The 15,160-nt window shown below is 46.8% G+C and overlaps 1 protein-coding gene and 3 non-coding genes across 4 annotated transcripts in view; all 4 read right to left on the reverse strand.

The window, feature by feature from the left end:
• ARMH1 (armadillo like helical domain containing 1) overlaps positions 1-15,160 on the reverse strand; it is a 155,325-nt gene that overhangs the window by 50,781 nt on the left and 89,384 nt on the right. The gene's annotated exons all lie outside the window — the stretch shown is intronic.
• Positions 775-873, reverse strand: LOC138648532 (U12 minor spliceosomal RNA). The gene has a single exon (XR_011315145.1). It is a non-coding gene; the product is annotated as a U12 minor spliceosomal RNA (small nuclear RNA).
• On the reverse strand, positions 3,424-3,538 carry LOC138648541 (U5 spliceosomal RNA). Its single transcript, XR_011315153.1, has one exon. It is a non-coding gene; the product is annotated as a U5 spliceosomal RNA (small nuclear RNA).
• Positions 8,713-8,827, reverse strand: LOC138648535 (U5 spliceosomal RNA). Its single transcript, XR_011315147.1, has one exon. It is a non-coding gene; the product is annotated as a U5 spliceosomal RNA (small nuclear RNA).

A 15,160-nucleotide genomic window follows, 5' to 3' on the forward strand; every position in this document is an offset into this window, starting at 1 on the left:
TGTGATTGGCTACTGGAAAATAGCGAAACAATATATTGACTGGCCGGCTGTCTTCAGGCTGGCAGGAGTCTTGCTGGCACATTTGGGGGTGACGCCCCAGGCCAGGTTTATATGGATTTGGGGCCTCTCTGGCCAATTGGCTACAAATTCCTGATTCTGAGCATGCTCAGTGTAAAAAAACGGATTCCAGCGCTGGATTACGTCATACGACGTGTCACGACGGATCCTGCGTTCATATGGTTCCATTCTAGTCAACGATGTATGCCGCAGGATCCGTCACAACACATTTTCCCGACGCAGACAAAAAAACGTTACATTGAACGTTTTTTCCAGACGACGGTCTGCCAAAACACGACGGATCCGTCACACGACGGATGCGACGTGTGGTCATCCGTCGCGATCCGTCTCTAATACAAGTCTATGGGAAAAAAACGGATCATGCGGGCACATTTGAAGGATCCGTTTTTTTTCCCAAAACGACGCATTGCAACGGATCTGTAAAGACGGAAGTGTGAAAGACGCCTAATACAAGTCTATGGGAAAAAAAAGTGAACCAGCAGCAACATTTGCCAGTTCCGCTTTTTTGAAATTTAGCCGGATTGAGCCTGACAGCGAAAACCTGATGTGTGAAAGGGGCCTTACTGATGGCGGCACTATAGACAGTGGCAATGATGTCACCACGCCCACCAGCCGTTCACTACCCATAATGCATTTCACCTGCACCAATAAACCATCAATAACATTTTCATCAATAATTTCAGACCTCGTCCTCCATGGGGCGACCTGTACCCATCCAAAAATTCCTCTCACATAAGTAGTGAGGAGCCAGGTGTCCCCTGCCTCTTTATTTCCTTACTCATTAGTGTAAGGCGTACCCTCCCTGTGTGACCCCGGAGCTGTCGCCCTGTGCGGCCCCCCGGGCTGTATTAGGGAGAGCTGACTGGCGCCTCCTCCGCCTCTGGTGTCACACGGTGGAATTACATAATAGTCAGCGCTCGGTGATGAGGATGAGGAGGATCTCCCTACATTGCAGGATCTCCAGGAGCCGTGATCTGCCCGATCCCTGATCTTGTACAATGATAGAACAAGTGAATTGTCGGCTTCCACCGAGCGCGGCGACTCGTCTGTACGGTGAAGTGATCGCGGAGACAAAGAACGCAGCGAAACCCGAGTCTGCGGCCGCTACAAGTGCAGATAAAACTACAAGGGTTAATTATTCATTTAGTGGTTTATAAATTCAGATCTTTGTGACGTTATCGTCTCAGAAAATGAAAACACAAAATGAAGATTTTGTTTTTTGGGTTTTGTTTTCATTTCCCATCCTTGGAGCTCGGTGACGGCTGCTTTTCTGTGTCGAACTGATGCTTTATTGATGATGTTCTTTTCTGAAACATGCGGCCACCGAAAACAGCAATTCTGGCATTTTGGCCCCGATTCATCTCTGAGACTTTTAATTCACTTTTCTTTTTTTGTTTTGTAATATCGCTCACTATTATTGCACCAAATTCATCAAAATGGCGCTGGCGGTTCATGAATTTGGTACAAAGTCAAACATTACCTTTTTCTTATCGCTTGTTTCCTTTTTGAAAGACGAGCATAAGACCACCCAGGGGGCGGCGGAGGGGGCACAACATTTTACAGAGTTTTGAAAAGACACAATTGATGAATCAAACAAAAAACAGCTGAAATCGCTAAACTCTGCTCACAAAGCAGAAAAAACAACAACAGGCGACAAATATAAAACGGAATTCAAAACAGCCACAAATAGAATAATGAATTGGGTGCAAACAGAAAGTTACCAAGACTAGAAAAAAAACAGGCGCAAAGGCAGCGATGAATCAGGGCCTTAGTCTATATACTGTGGTGAATCAGGGCCTTAGTCTATATACTGCGATGAATCAGGGCCTTAGTCTATATACTGCGATGAATCAGGGCCTTAGTGTATATACTGCGATGAATCAGGGCCTTAGTCTATATACTGCGGTGAATCAGGGCCTTAGTGTATATACTGCGATGAATCAGGGCCTTAGTCTATATACTGCGATGAATCAGGGCCTTAGTCTATATACTGCGATGAATCAGGGCCTTAGTGTATATACTGCGATGAATCAGGGCCTTAGTCTATATACTGCGGTGAATCAGGGCCTTAGTGTATATACTGCGATGAATCAGGGCCTTAGTCTATATACTGCGATGAATCAGGGCCTTAGTCTATATACTGCGATGAATCAGGGCCTTAGTCTATATACTGCGATGAATCAGGGCCTTAAGGTACTGTCACACTAGACGATATCGCTAGTGATCCGTGACGTTGCAGCGTCCTCGCTAGCGATATCGTCCAGTGTGACAGGCAGCAGCGATCAGGCCCCTGCTGGGAGATCGCTGGTCGGGGAAGAAAGTCCAGAACTTTATTTCGTCGCTGGACTCCCCGTAGACATCGCTGAATCGGCGTGTGTGACACCGATTCAGCGATGTCTTCACTGGTAACCAGGGTAAACATCGGGTAACTAAGCGCAGGGCCGCGCTTAGTAACCCGATGTTTACCCTGGTTACCAGCGTAAAAAAACAAACAGTACATACTTACATTCAGCTGTCTGTCCCTTGCCGTCTGGTTCCTGCACTGACTGCTGGCCGTAAAGTGAAAGCAGAGCACAGCCACAGCGGTGAGTCACCGCTGTGTGACTTACCGCTGTGCTGTGCTTTCACTTTCACTTTACGGCCAGCAGTCAGTGCAGGAACCAGACGGCAAGGGAAAGACAGCTGAATGTAAGTATGTACTGTTTGTTTTTTTACGCTGGTAACCAGGGTAAACATCGGGTTACTAAGCGCGGCCCTGCGCTTAGTTACCCGATGTTTACCCTGGTTACCGGGGACCTCGGGATCGTTGGTCGCTGGAGAGCTGTCTGTGTGACAGCTCTCCAGCGACCAAACAGCGACGCTGCAGCGATCCGGATCGTTGTCGGTATCGCTGCAGCGTCGCTAAGTGTGACGGTACCTTTAGTCTATATACTGCGATGAATCAGGGCCTTAGTCTATATACTGCGATGAATCAGGGCCTTAGTCTATATACTGCGATGAATCAGGGCCTTAGTCTATATACTGCGATGAATCAGGGCCTTAGTCTATATACCGCGATGAATCAGGGCCTTAGTCTATATACTGCGATGAATCAGGGCCTTAGTCTATATACTGCTGACCCAGAGCATGGGGTGAATGGAGGAGGACACTGAAGACACGTCCCTGTAACAGTGTGGAAACCTCAGGAACCTGCAGAAAAAGCAGCAGTTTGAGACATTTCACACAGAGATCCGCTAATATTTGGGCGCTGCTGGCACAATGGTGACAAAAGACACATTACTGTGTGCACCATACATCACCCCCATAACAAAACACCCAGATTAACCTGTTATTCACCAGTACAGGAGCCCAGCGAGCGCCGGGCATCAAAAAATTATATGAAACTCATAATTGTTCCTCTCCACGGAAATCTTTAGTAAAAGGCGAAAGATTTATTCGATCTGAAGAGAAACCAGAGTACAGAGAGGGGAGCGGCCGGCGTCACCCGGGGCCTGCGCTGCGCTCATCCCCCCCGCGGAGAGGACGGCCCCGGGATGGACTGTGGGGTCACGTTCTCCGGCCCCCGGACACAATGTATCTGATCTGTTACTGAACTTTACTACAAAAACTAACGAAAATAAAGAAAGAAATGTTACAATTCTGAGGACGGGTCAGGTGCATCCTGGGGGATATGCAAATCTCAGAAGGAGGTGGTCACAAGGTTTCCATAGAGACACAGCTCATTCCTCCAGTATAGAGCTCATTCCTCCAGTATAGGGCTCATTCCTCAGATGTTTCAGATGTTGTCAGTATTTAGCACAGTAAAGACCCAGCATGAAGGGATGGGAGGAGCGGATCACACAGATAATTGTTCGGATAGATTCTTCGGAATCCTCTTGCACTATTCGGTGATAATGAAATCCATTATGCAGCCCCAGCACAGGGAACAGAGGACGGAGCGACAGGAGCAAAGACCCCGCACAAAGGCGTTTGCTATACAAGTGGGCACCTTCAGCAGTATTGGCATCTTGTAGACGTGTATGAATGACCTGGGTGGCAGACCCTACAACACGTCCCACAATCTCTATGCAATGGCCGTATCTGCGGAGTGATCCGTGCGGGGTCCAAATCGTTGCCACCACACGATGGGACTAATACTCCCAGCTTGATAATGTATGATGGCGGCACTACACTGCACTGGGGTATATGGGGTATCTAGATAGAGGTAGCACCTCTGGTGGAGTGCTTGCCGTGTCCTCTTTGGACAGCTCTTCCATCTTTGGTCCTCATCTGATGCTCAACTCTCACCTGTACCTCCAAGTAGCTGCTAGCATGCAGCAGCGGGTACACCCCGGAACACCGCCTCGGCAGGCGGTCCAAACCAGGTGAGGGTAGCTGTTGGGTTTCTTTGAGACCTACAGTGATTTTCAAGGGTTTGCCTACCCTTGCATGTAAAGACTGGATATGGCAGACTGTGCGGAAGAAACCAAGGTTCAACGGACAGACAAGCGATTTCCAGCACAGTGTTGTGGAGCGCTGAGAGGGCGCAGCGAGGCACATATAGGACACTGCTGGCCATCCACTGCACCCTGACCTATCTCCAGTTGTCTCGCTTAGCTCTTGCCACTGGGGCTCGATAGGTACGGGCTAGAGAGTGAGGTTGACGACTGCGCAACTCTTCCTCACTTTAATCCAAGTCAAGCGCAAGTCATGACTTCAACCACTGCGTAACAAAAAGTCCTGTGGCGATGGGAGAGTGGCAAAGCAGCAGGTGTGGAGTCACTGGAAGCTGTAGTCACGAACCTGCACACAGGCGGCCCAGGCCATATGGTCGCTCTCTACTGGACCGAAGCAGCAGTGGAGTTTGGCAGCCTTCTGGGTGTCTGAGCATTCCTGTTCACGATCACTCTTCTCACCTCAATCAAGGACGGGGCTAGAAAAGGTGCCTCAAACATAGTCTGCTTCATTTCACCTGGCCAGCCTACCGCAGCTGGCGGGTTTCCCATACAGCGGTCGACACACAATAAAGAAAAAGAAAATGATGGTACTCAACCTTGGCACATGGAATGTGAGAACTCTGCTGGATAATACCAAGGCAGACAGACCAGAGAGAAGAACGGCATTGGTTGCTCGGGAGCTAGCTCGTTACAAGGTTGATATAGCAGCTCTCAGCGAAACACGCCTGGCAGACAAGGGTCAATTGACAGAGCATAATGGTGGATATACATTCTTCTGGAGTGGTCGAGGCAGCACTGAAAAACGAGAATCAGGCGTGGGATTTGCTATCAAAACTCATCTTGCTCGTAAACTTACCTGGCTTCCGGAGGGCATCAACGACCGTCTGATGACATTTCAGCTCCCACTTACAAACAAGAAACACGCGACTCTGATCAGTGCCTATGCTTCCACGATGACTAATCCGGATGACATCAAAGATAAGTTCTACGATGAACTTGACACACTTACTTCAGCAATCCCACAGGCAGACAAGCTCATTATACTTGGAGACTTTAATGCCAGAGTGGGAACAGACCATCAAAACTGGGAAGGGGTCATTGGGAGACACGGCACTGGCAAGTGTAACAGTAATGGCCTGCTGCTCCTCAAGATGTGTGCCACACATGACCTTGTCATCACCAACACTTTATTCCGCTTACCCACCCGCAAGAAGACATCATGGATGCACCCACGCTCGAGCCATTGGCATCTCATTGATTACATCATTGCCAGGAAAAGGGATGAGATGGACTTTAGAGTGACGAAGGCCATGTGTGGTGCAGACTGCTGGACTGACCATCGTCTCGTTGTGTCTAAGTGCAGGCTCCGCATCCTGCCTGCGAGGAGACCCCAAGGGCAGAAAACGACAAAGAGGCTGAATATCTATAAGCTGCAAAATAAAAGAATTGCAAGGGAACTTGCCAATGACCTTGATGGCAGACTGTTAAATATACTACAGGCAGAGGAGATTGGCGTTGAGGAACAGTGGACAATTCTGAGAGATGCTGTTTATAATACTGCTCTGGAGCATCTTGGATCAGCAACCAGAAATAATCAAGACTGGTTCGATGAAAACGACGAGGAAATAAAGACACTCCTAGAAGAGAAACATCAGCGGTATAAGGTGTACCAAAATGACCCCACGTCGTTAGCTAAGAAAGGTGCCTTTACCAACATAAAAAGAAAGGTACAAATCAAGTTACGCGAGATGCAGGATATCAGGTTTAGCAAGAAGGCCGACGAAATTCAGGGCTATGCAGATACCCATGACCAGAAACGCTTCTACGATGCGCTCAAAGCTGTATATGGACCCCAGTCATCAAGCTCTTCATCTCTGCTTAATGCAGACGGAACTAAGCTGCTGACAGAAAAGAAACAAATTCTGGAACGGTGGGCTGAGCACTTTAATAATATTCTTAATCGCCCTGCCAATATCAATGATGAGGCTATTGCTCGCCTGCCCCAGGTAGAAATCAACAAGGAGCTTGATGTTCTTCCAAGTGAAGATGAAGTCAGGAAAGCAGTAAAACAACTTTCTTGTGGAAAAGCACCCGGAAATGATGCTATACCTGCTGAGGTATATAAAGCTGGCGGCCCTGTTCTGATGCAAACTGTGATGAAACTATTCCAGTATATGTGGACAAAGGAACAGGTTCCACAACAGATGAAAGATGCCAGCATAATCCACATATACAAGAGGAAAGGAAATCACCAATCTTGTGACAACCAGCGAGGCATCTCCCTTCTGTCCACTGCAGGCAAGATATTGGCTCGTGTCTTGCTCAACCGCCTTTTACATCACCTTGAGCAAGGACTGTTACCCGAAAGCCAGTGTGGTTTCCGTGCTAAACGTGGAACAGTAGATATGGTCTTTTCAGCACATCAACTTCAGGAAAAGTGCCAGGAGCAACACCGTGACCTTTATGTAACTTTTGTTGATTTGACCAAGGCTTTTGACACAGTCAGTAGGGACGGCCTGTGGAAGATCATGGAAAAATTTGGCTGCCCGAGCAAGTTCATCTCAGTCATCCGGCAGTTCCATGATGGCATGATGGTGAAGGTTCTGAATGATGGAGACGTATCTGAGGCTTTGCCAGTAACAAACGGCGTAAAACAAGGCTGTGTGCTTGCTCCAACCCTGTTCAGTATGCTGTTCTCTGCAATGTTAAGTGATGCCTTTAACAACTGTGAAGATGGAATCCAGGTGAGGTACAGGACTGATGGCAAGCTATTCAACCCAAAACGCCTGAAGGCGGTTACGAAAGTGCATGAGACTGTTATCCGTGAATTACTATTTGCTGATGACTGTGCACTTAACGCTAGCACAGAATAGCAGATGCAGCATGAAATGGACAGTTTTTCGCAAGCCTGCGACAGTTTTGGTCTCGAGATCAACATTAGAAAAACCGAAGTTATGTATCAACCGGCTCCAGGAAAACTGTACAAGGAGCCACGTATCACGGTGAAGGAGCAAAACCTCAAAGCAGTCGATAACTTCACCTACTTAGGCAGCACACTTTCCCGTGAAGTAACCATAGACGCTGAGGTTAACAACAGAATCGCCAAAGCCAGTGCCGCCTTCGGGAGACTGCATAAGAACGTCTGGGAACGAAAGGGACTCAGCCTTACCACCAAGCTGAAGGTCTACTGCGCGGAGGTCCTCACCACACTTCTCTATGCTAGTGAGACCTGGACAGTGTACAGCCGGCATGCTAAACAGCTTAATCATTTCCACATGAGTTGCCTCCACAGACTCCTCCACATCAGGTGGCAAGACAATGTCCCAGACACGGCAATTCTGGAACAAACTGGGCTCTGCAGCGTTTACACTCTACTGCTGAAAGTCCAAGCCAGGTGGGCTGGACATGTGGTCCGAATGCCGGACAGCCGACTACCGAAACAACTGCTGTACGGAGAACTGTGCCAAGGAAAGCGAGCAGTTGGGGGGCAGAAGAAGCGCTATAAAGACTGCCTTAAGGTGTCTCTCAAAAACCTGGAAGTCAACACCAATGAATGGGAAGAGCTTGCCCTGGATCGTCCAGGTTGGCATGGCAGGATCACCTCAGGAGCACGTGCAGCTGAAGATGGGAAAATCTGTGACGCAAAAAGAAAGCGTGCTGTACGCAAGGCACAAGCAGAATCTGGTGTACTGACCACATCTGCTTTCGTATGTCAAGTATGTGAGCGAACCTTCAGGGCCCGGATTGGACTCATCAGCCACCTCCGGACCCATAACTATTAATTCTCTTCTAACCCTGAAGTCATGGTCATCTTCGAAAACGAAGGACAAACATCATCATCACCAAAACTAGAAAAAAAAACAGGCGCAAAGGCAGCGATGAATCAGGGCCTTAGTCTATATACCGCGATGAATCAGGGCCTTAGTCTATATACTGCGATGAATCAGGGCCTTAGTCTATATACTGCTGACCCAGAGCATGTGGTGGAATGGAGGAGGACACTGAAGACACGTCCCTGTAACAGTGCGGAAACCTCAGGAACCTGCAGAAAAAGCAGCAGCTTGAGACGTTTCACACAGCGATCCCCTAATATCTGGGCACTGCTGGCACAATGGAGACAAAAGACACATTACTGTGTGCACCATACATCACCCCCATAACAAAACACCCAGATTAACCTGTTATTCACCAGAGCAGGAGCCCAGCAAGCGCCGGGCATCAAAAAATTATATGAAACTCATAATTGTTCCTCTCCACGGAAATCTTTAGTAAAAGGCGAAAGATTTATTCGATCTGAAGAGAAACCAGAGTACAGAGAGGAGAGCGGCCGGCGTCACCCGGGGCCTGCGCTGCGCTCATCCCCCCCGCGGAGAGGACGGCCACGGGATGGACTGTGGGGTCACGTTCTCCGGCCCCCGGACACAATGTATCTGATCTGTTACTGAACTTTACTACAAAAACTAACGAAAATAAAGAAAGAAATGTTACAATTCTGAGGACGGGTCAGGTGCATCCTGGGGGATATGCAAATCTCAGAAGGAGGCGGTCACAAGGTTTCCATAGAGACACAGCTCATTCCTCCAGTATAGGGCTCATTCACGGATGTTTCAGATGTTGTCAGTATTTAGCACAGTAAAGACCCAGCATGAAGGGATGGGAGGAGCGGATCACACAGATAATTATAATTGTTCGGATAGATTCTTCGGAATCCTCTTGCACTATTCGGTGATAATGAAATCCATAATGCAGCCCCAGCACAGGGAACAGAGGACGGAGCGACAGGAGCAAAGACCCCGCACAAAGGCGTTTTCTATACAAGTGGGCACCTCCAGCAGTATTGGCATCTTGTAGACGTGTATGAATGACCTGGGTGGCAGACCCTACAACATGTGCCCAACAATCTCTATGCAATGGCCGTATCTGCGGAGTGATCCATGCCGGGTCCAAATCGTTGCCACCACACGATGGGACTAATACTCCCAGCTTGATAATGTATGATGGCGGCACTACACTGCATAACCTCCAGGAGCTGTGATCTGCTCGACCTTTGTGTACAATGATAGAGATCTGATCGCAGACGCCGTCCGGACAGAACAGAGCGATCACCACATCGGAACAACATGAGGTCAAGTCATTTTCTGCGCCGATCGAAGCTCAGTCGATAACTTTGTCCAGATGTGCGGGACCTTCAGACAAGCTGCAGAAGCCAAAATAAGCTGCAGGAAGAAGGAAGTCATGCTCTTCGGAGACTGGCAACCAGGGCTCTGGAGTCAGGAAGCCAAACCACCAACTCCACTGGTCACTACTGAGCATGTGCAGAAAGTGCAGCACAGATTCATCTCCACTAAAAGCCGAGATCCTCGGATCAGGAACAGACATTTATAGGACACAACAGAACTTATTATGGAAACATTTACAGCACATCCTGCACTGAACTACTGCACCCAGTGTGTTATATATATTAGGAGTTGCTCCATTTTATACCGACTCCACGAAAATGGACTCCAACTCCCCCGCCCTGCTGGCAACTGGCCTCCTCTGCCTCCTTCCCCTTTAACATCTAGCCAGATTTCATTAAGGTTCTTAGAGTGTGGTTTGCAAAAGAAAGAGCGGCCCTCAAGTCACGGGAACAATGCTTGGCCAAAGTAAAGGTTTGGACTGTGAAGCCTCAGACGTCTCACTTGTGAGGACAAAGTGCTGGTCCTGTGTGTCGAGCTACAAAGCTCAGGACCGGCTCCATCATGTCACCATGTGTAGGGTCATTACCAAGTCAGTTTTCACTTCATCTGGGGTTCCAAAATAGACAGAGTACAGTGAACCGCCATGTACTAGAAGCCTCATAAGGGTGGGAAGGGCATCCCGGACATACCCATCCTCCTGCGGACTTCCTTCATTCATGACTGTGGCCGCTGAACTCCGTGAGTTAAGAAAGCTTCTGCAGGCAGATCAATGTCTCACTTCTTCCTGCTTCTTATTTGGAGGAAACTTGACTGGGAAAAGTGGGACCGCTCCTACCCCTGCAATAGGAAGACACTCTGGTTCTACGAATACGTCCGCTTTGAGGGGGAACACCAGCTGGAGGGTCTCAAGCCGGTTTCTTGGAAGCCAAAGACCATCCACACACTCATCAGCTCCAATGACTAACAAAACAGAATATCCCAGGACTCCATGTTGGCTAACACGTTCTTGGGACGGCTGACCAACGGGAACAAGGACATGTCATGGATGGCGATACATGGTGGATTGCCGGTCTGGTCATTTATGTTCACCAGAAATCTGTGCAAGACCCGGTACTGCCCAAGGTCTTTTGGGATTACCATTTTACACAGCTCCTGTTGGGTGCTCTGGAAGATGACCTGGGATATGCTGTCCCCAGAGCAAGCCTATTGTACCACTCGGTGCTTTACGAACTCGTCCCTGGGGTTCTTATTGTCAGAGCTATCTAGGAGGCATAGTGACTTATGAACTGTTTTAAAGGATGCGATCTGGGTTGCCAGGAACAGGCACATCTTATGGAGGGAGAGTATGTCCAGACGAAACTGCCATAGGCTAATTCACAGCCTGCTCAGACACTATACTATCTTCAGAGGAAGATTTCGGATATTTAGAAAAATATCCAGGCTATTGAGACCCAACTGACTACGACTCTTTCATCTACCGAATGAACTACTCTCAAAACCAAGATGGGTAAGGTTATTACAGAACATCAAAAATTTCTTTAGTAACGAAAAAGACTAAAATTTCAGTGCGACAACGAGGATTATTCCAACAACAGAGTAAATAAAACCTGCATTTAAAGGGGACACCATTGTGGTAATGGACCACGAACAATACTGTAAGGTAATCAAACGACAACTGTTGGATCCCGACACATATAGAAGAATTCCAAGGGACCCTATATCTATGATCAGTAGAAAGATCCAGGACCTCATCAATCTATACTTTGACAATCAGACCATTGATCTAAAAACGGCTACCTTCCTTCAGAATCCTCACCCTATCACACCTGTTTTTTTATATGGTACCAAAAATTCATAAACCTCTCTATAATCCCCCAGGGGGGCCAATTGTGGCCTCCACAGACTATTCTTTCACCCCTCTCCATCTTCCTAGAGAAGATCCTAACACCACTGATACCAGATCCTTTTTACTTGATACAGGACACTTTCTTGAATTGATTAAACAACTCCAAACTGTACTCGCCCATAGCCTATTGGTGACACTCAATGTAAACAGTCTTTATACCTCTCTAATACACGAGAAAGGTCTTCAAGCCACCAGATTCCTCCTGGAAAATTCTAATATGCCTACAAATTCTATTTACCTTTGCCTTGACCTTCTCAAATTAGTTCTCTATGAGAATGTTTTTATTTATGAAGATATCTACTACGGTATGTCCAAACGCGTGGGACCGCAATGGGCTCAAATGTAGCTCCAGCCTACACCAATGCATTTATGAAGTTTTTTTAGATCAACCACATCTATACCAATGACTTTTTTTTACAACATGCCATCAATTACTATCGTTAGATAGATGACATTTTCCTTATCTGGACAGGTACACCAGACTCATTGGAATCTTTTTATACCTCAACTGCGTTTACTCTGAAGTTCAATTCACTATTCATCATGATACTACAATAATTGCCTTTCTGGACACTATGGTACAAAAAGATGCCAATGGATACCTCACGACTGATTTGTTCTCCAAACCTACCGACTGCAATAGTCTATTGCACTATTCCAGCTGCCACGCTCCCAATTTAAGATTGTCTCCCGGATAGTCACTGATCCTGAAAAACGTCTTATGCAACTTGAAACCATGGCACAGAAATTGAAAGACAGGCATTATCCCCCTAGACTTCTGAATAAAGAAATAACATGGTCATTGACCCCACAATCTCCTCTTCCGTTATCACGTCCTAAGGAAAGAATACCCTTTGTCCATACTCATCATCCCTTTATGCCAAAGGTCAATTCAGTGATTAAAAAACATTGGCCTCTTCTAGCCAAGGCGCACCCCAAGGTTCCATCATTTCAGCCAGCAGCCCTCATGAGCACAAGGAGACCCACCAATATCAGAGATCAATTAGTGCGGGCTGACATTGGTAGTACACGTCCGGAGTCTACACCAAGGCTACTCAGCACCCGACGCCATGGTGCCTTCCCCTGTCTTAACTGCGCCGCATGCTCCAACGTCATCAAGTCAGATAGTGTAACTCAGGGGTCCCCAACTCCAGGCCTCGAGGGCCGCCAACAGTGCAGGTTTTCAGGATTTCCTTAGTATTGCACAGGGGTTGGAATCATCACCTGTGCAGATGATCACATTACCACCGATGCAATACTAAAGAAATCCTGAAAACCTGCACTGTTGGCGGCCCTTGAGGCCTGGAGTTGGGGACCCCTGGTGTAACTCATCCAAGAACAGGGAAATCACACCCAATACATGGCTACTATCCCCCCTAATGACAGCCAATACATCTTTTCACTGACCTGAGATACAAGAGACTAGCCTCCCCATACAGGTGACAATCCAGCAGCTGTCGCTGTCCACTATAGCTGACAACTTGCTGCATCAGCCACGATCAGTGTTTGCACCGTGCAAATCTGTTTAACCCCTTAGATCTGCAGCAAAATCTGCAACGTGTGCACATAGATTTAGAGCCTGACGGCTGTAGTAACCTGTTCAGAAGTTACGGACATTTAGGTGGTAAAAATGCATTGTCATTCCTGTCATGTCACTTAATTCCTGAAAATCACCTGAAGGGTTAATAAACTACTTGCGAGTAGTTTTCAATATGTCAGGGGGTGCTGGTTTTAAAATGTATAACTTTTGGGGGATTCCCAATATATGACACCCCTAAAGTCGCTTCAAACCTATATACGTCCCTAAAAAAATAAATTTTGCAAGTTTCCTTGAAAAAAATGAAAAATTGCTGGTATATTTTTAAACCTCCTAAAATGGTAACAAAATAAAAGAACATTTTACAAATGGTGCTGATGTAAAGCCGACATGTGGGAAATGTTATTTATTAATGGTTTGCTGGGGTATGACCATCTGGATTAAAGGGATAATCATTCAAAGTTTGAGAATTACAAAAATTTTTTACATTTTTCTCAGATTTCTGTTATTTTTTTTAAAAATAAACACAAAACATATCGACCTAAATTTACCATTATAATAAAGTATAATGTGTCACGAAAAAACAATCTCAAAATCACTGGGATTTGTGGAAGCTCCAGAGTTATTACCACATAAAGTGACACTGGTCAGATTTTAAAAATGTGGCCCCGTCACTAATGGGCTATACTTGTGATTCTAATTTTGTCGTATATGTCATCAGACCTTGTGGTCTCCTTTACGTGGGGGAGACCACTCAGCACGTAAAAGACCGTATAGCCAGCCACAAACCCACAATACGTTGTGGTAAAACGTGGCTTCCACTTCCGGCCACTTCACCACTGTTAAATACTCTGTGGCACAATTGAAATTTCACATAATTGATCAGGTCCCGCCCCAGGAGAGGAGGCACTCACACCAAGCTTTTGGATATATGCATTAGATGCTCTCTCAGCAAAAGGGCTCAATAGAGAAATCCACTGGCTTGTGTCATTAACCAAGTCTTTCTATCAGACCCGTTGAATTTCTATAGATACTGGTGAGTGTGAGCGATGACCCTGATCTGGCTGTGGTCAGATCCACAGTAATGTGATATTATCCCTATATCTTCCTATCGGCTCTTGTCCCATTCCTCATACAGCGCACAGCGGATCATCCTCTCATTCTCAGCCATGATCCACAGATCGGATGTTCTCACTACTTGTTTATCACCTAGTTTCTCCAAAAACCGCTGAGCATGCGCGGTCGCTTTCCCCTGGCTGAACAAAGACACTTCTGGGCAGGATGATGCACTGCCGGTCCAGCGGTTACCGCCGTCATTTAGGATCATCGCACTGCACACAACAAGCCGCCACTAGCAGGGAGCGCGGCTTATACACACGGCATGACAGGTCACCTCTCTCCTTCTTTACATCAGCAGGGATTGCTATGCACCGCTTGGGCCCTTTCACACATCAGTTTTTTGCCATCAGTCAGAATCCGGCGAGTTTTGAAAAAAAAAAACAGATCCGGTAAAAGTTGCCGCCGAATCTGTTTTTTTCTCATAGACTTGTATTAGCGACGAATTGCAACGGATGTTCTCACGTTTCATCTGTTTTTTGCCGGATCCGTAGAAAATTGGTTTTCCAGCGGCCAGAGAAAACGGACATAGTAACGTTTTTTGTGTCCGTTGAAAAAAAACAATGGAACCCGGCAACGGATTCGTTTTTTTTTTTAACTGAGCATGCTTCAATTTTGTTAGGATCCAATTAGCTGGAACAACTAGTCGTATCGGTTGAAAAAAACGGATCCGTCATATCAGTTTTTCACAATCTGCGATGGATCTGTTTTTTTCAACATTCGACGGATTGTGCCTGACGGAAAAAAACTGATGTGTGAAAGGGGCCTTATATGGAGGAAGCTCCAACAGGGGTCCTCTACCATCACCTTAATCTACGTTCCCTGACAGAAGTTATGAGATGGGGTTTAGGTTAAGAAAATAAATTGGCATCAATGCAGAAATATTGATCAGTTAATGGACACAGAA

The sequence above is a fragment of the Ranitomeya imitator genome, chromosome 8, assembly GCF_032444005.1.
Source record: "Ranitomeya imitator isolate aRanImi1 chromosome 8, aRanImi1.pri, whole genome shotgun sequence".
Classification (NCBI taxonomy): Eukaryota; Metazoa; Chordata; class Amphibia; order Anura; family Dendrobatidae; genus Ranitomeya; species Ranitomeya imitator.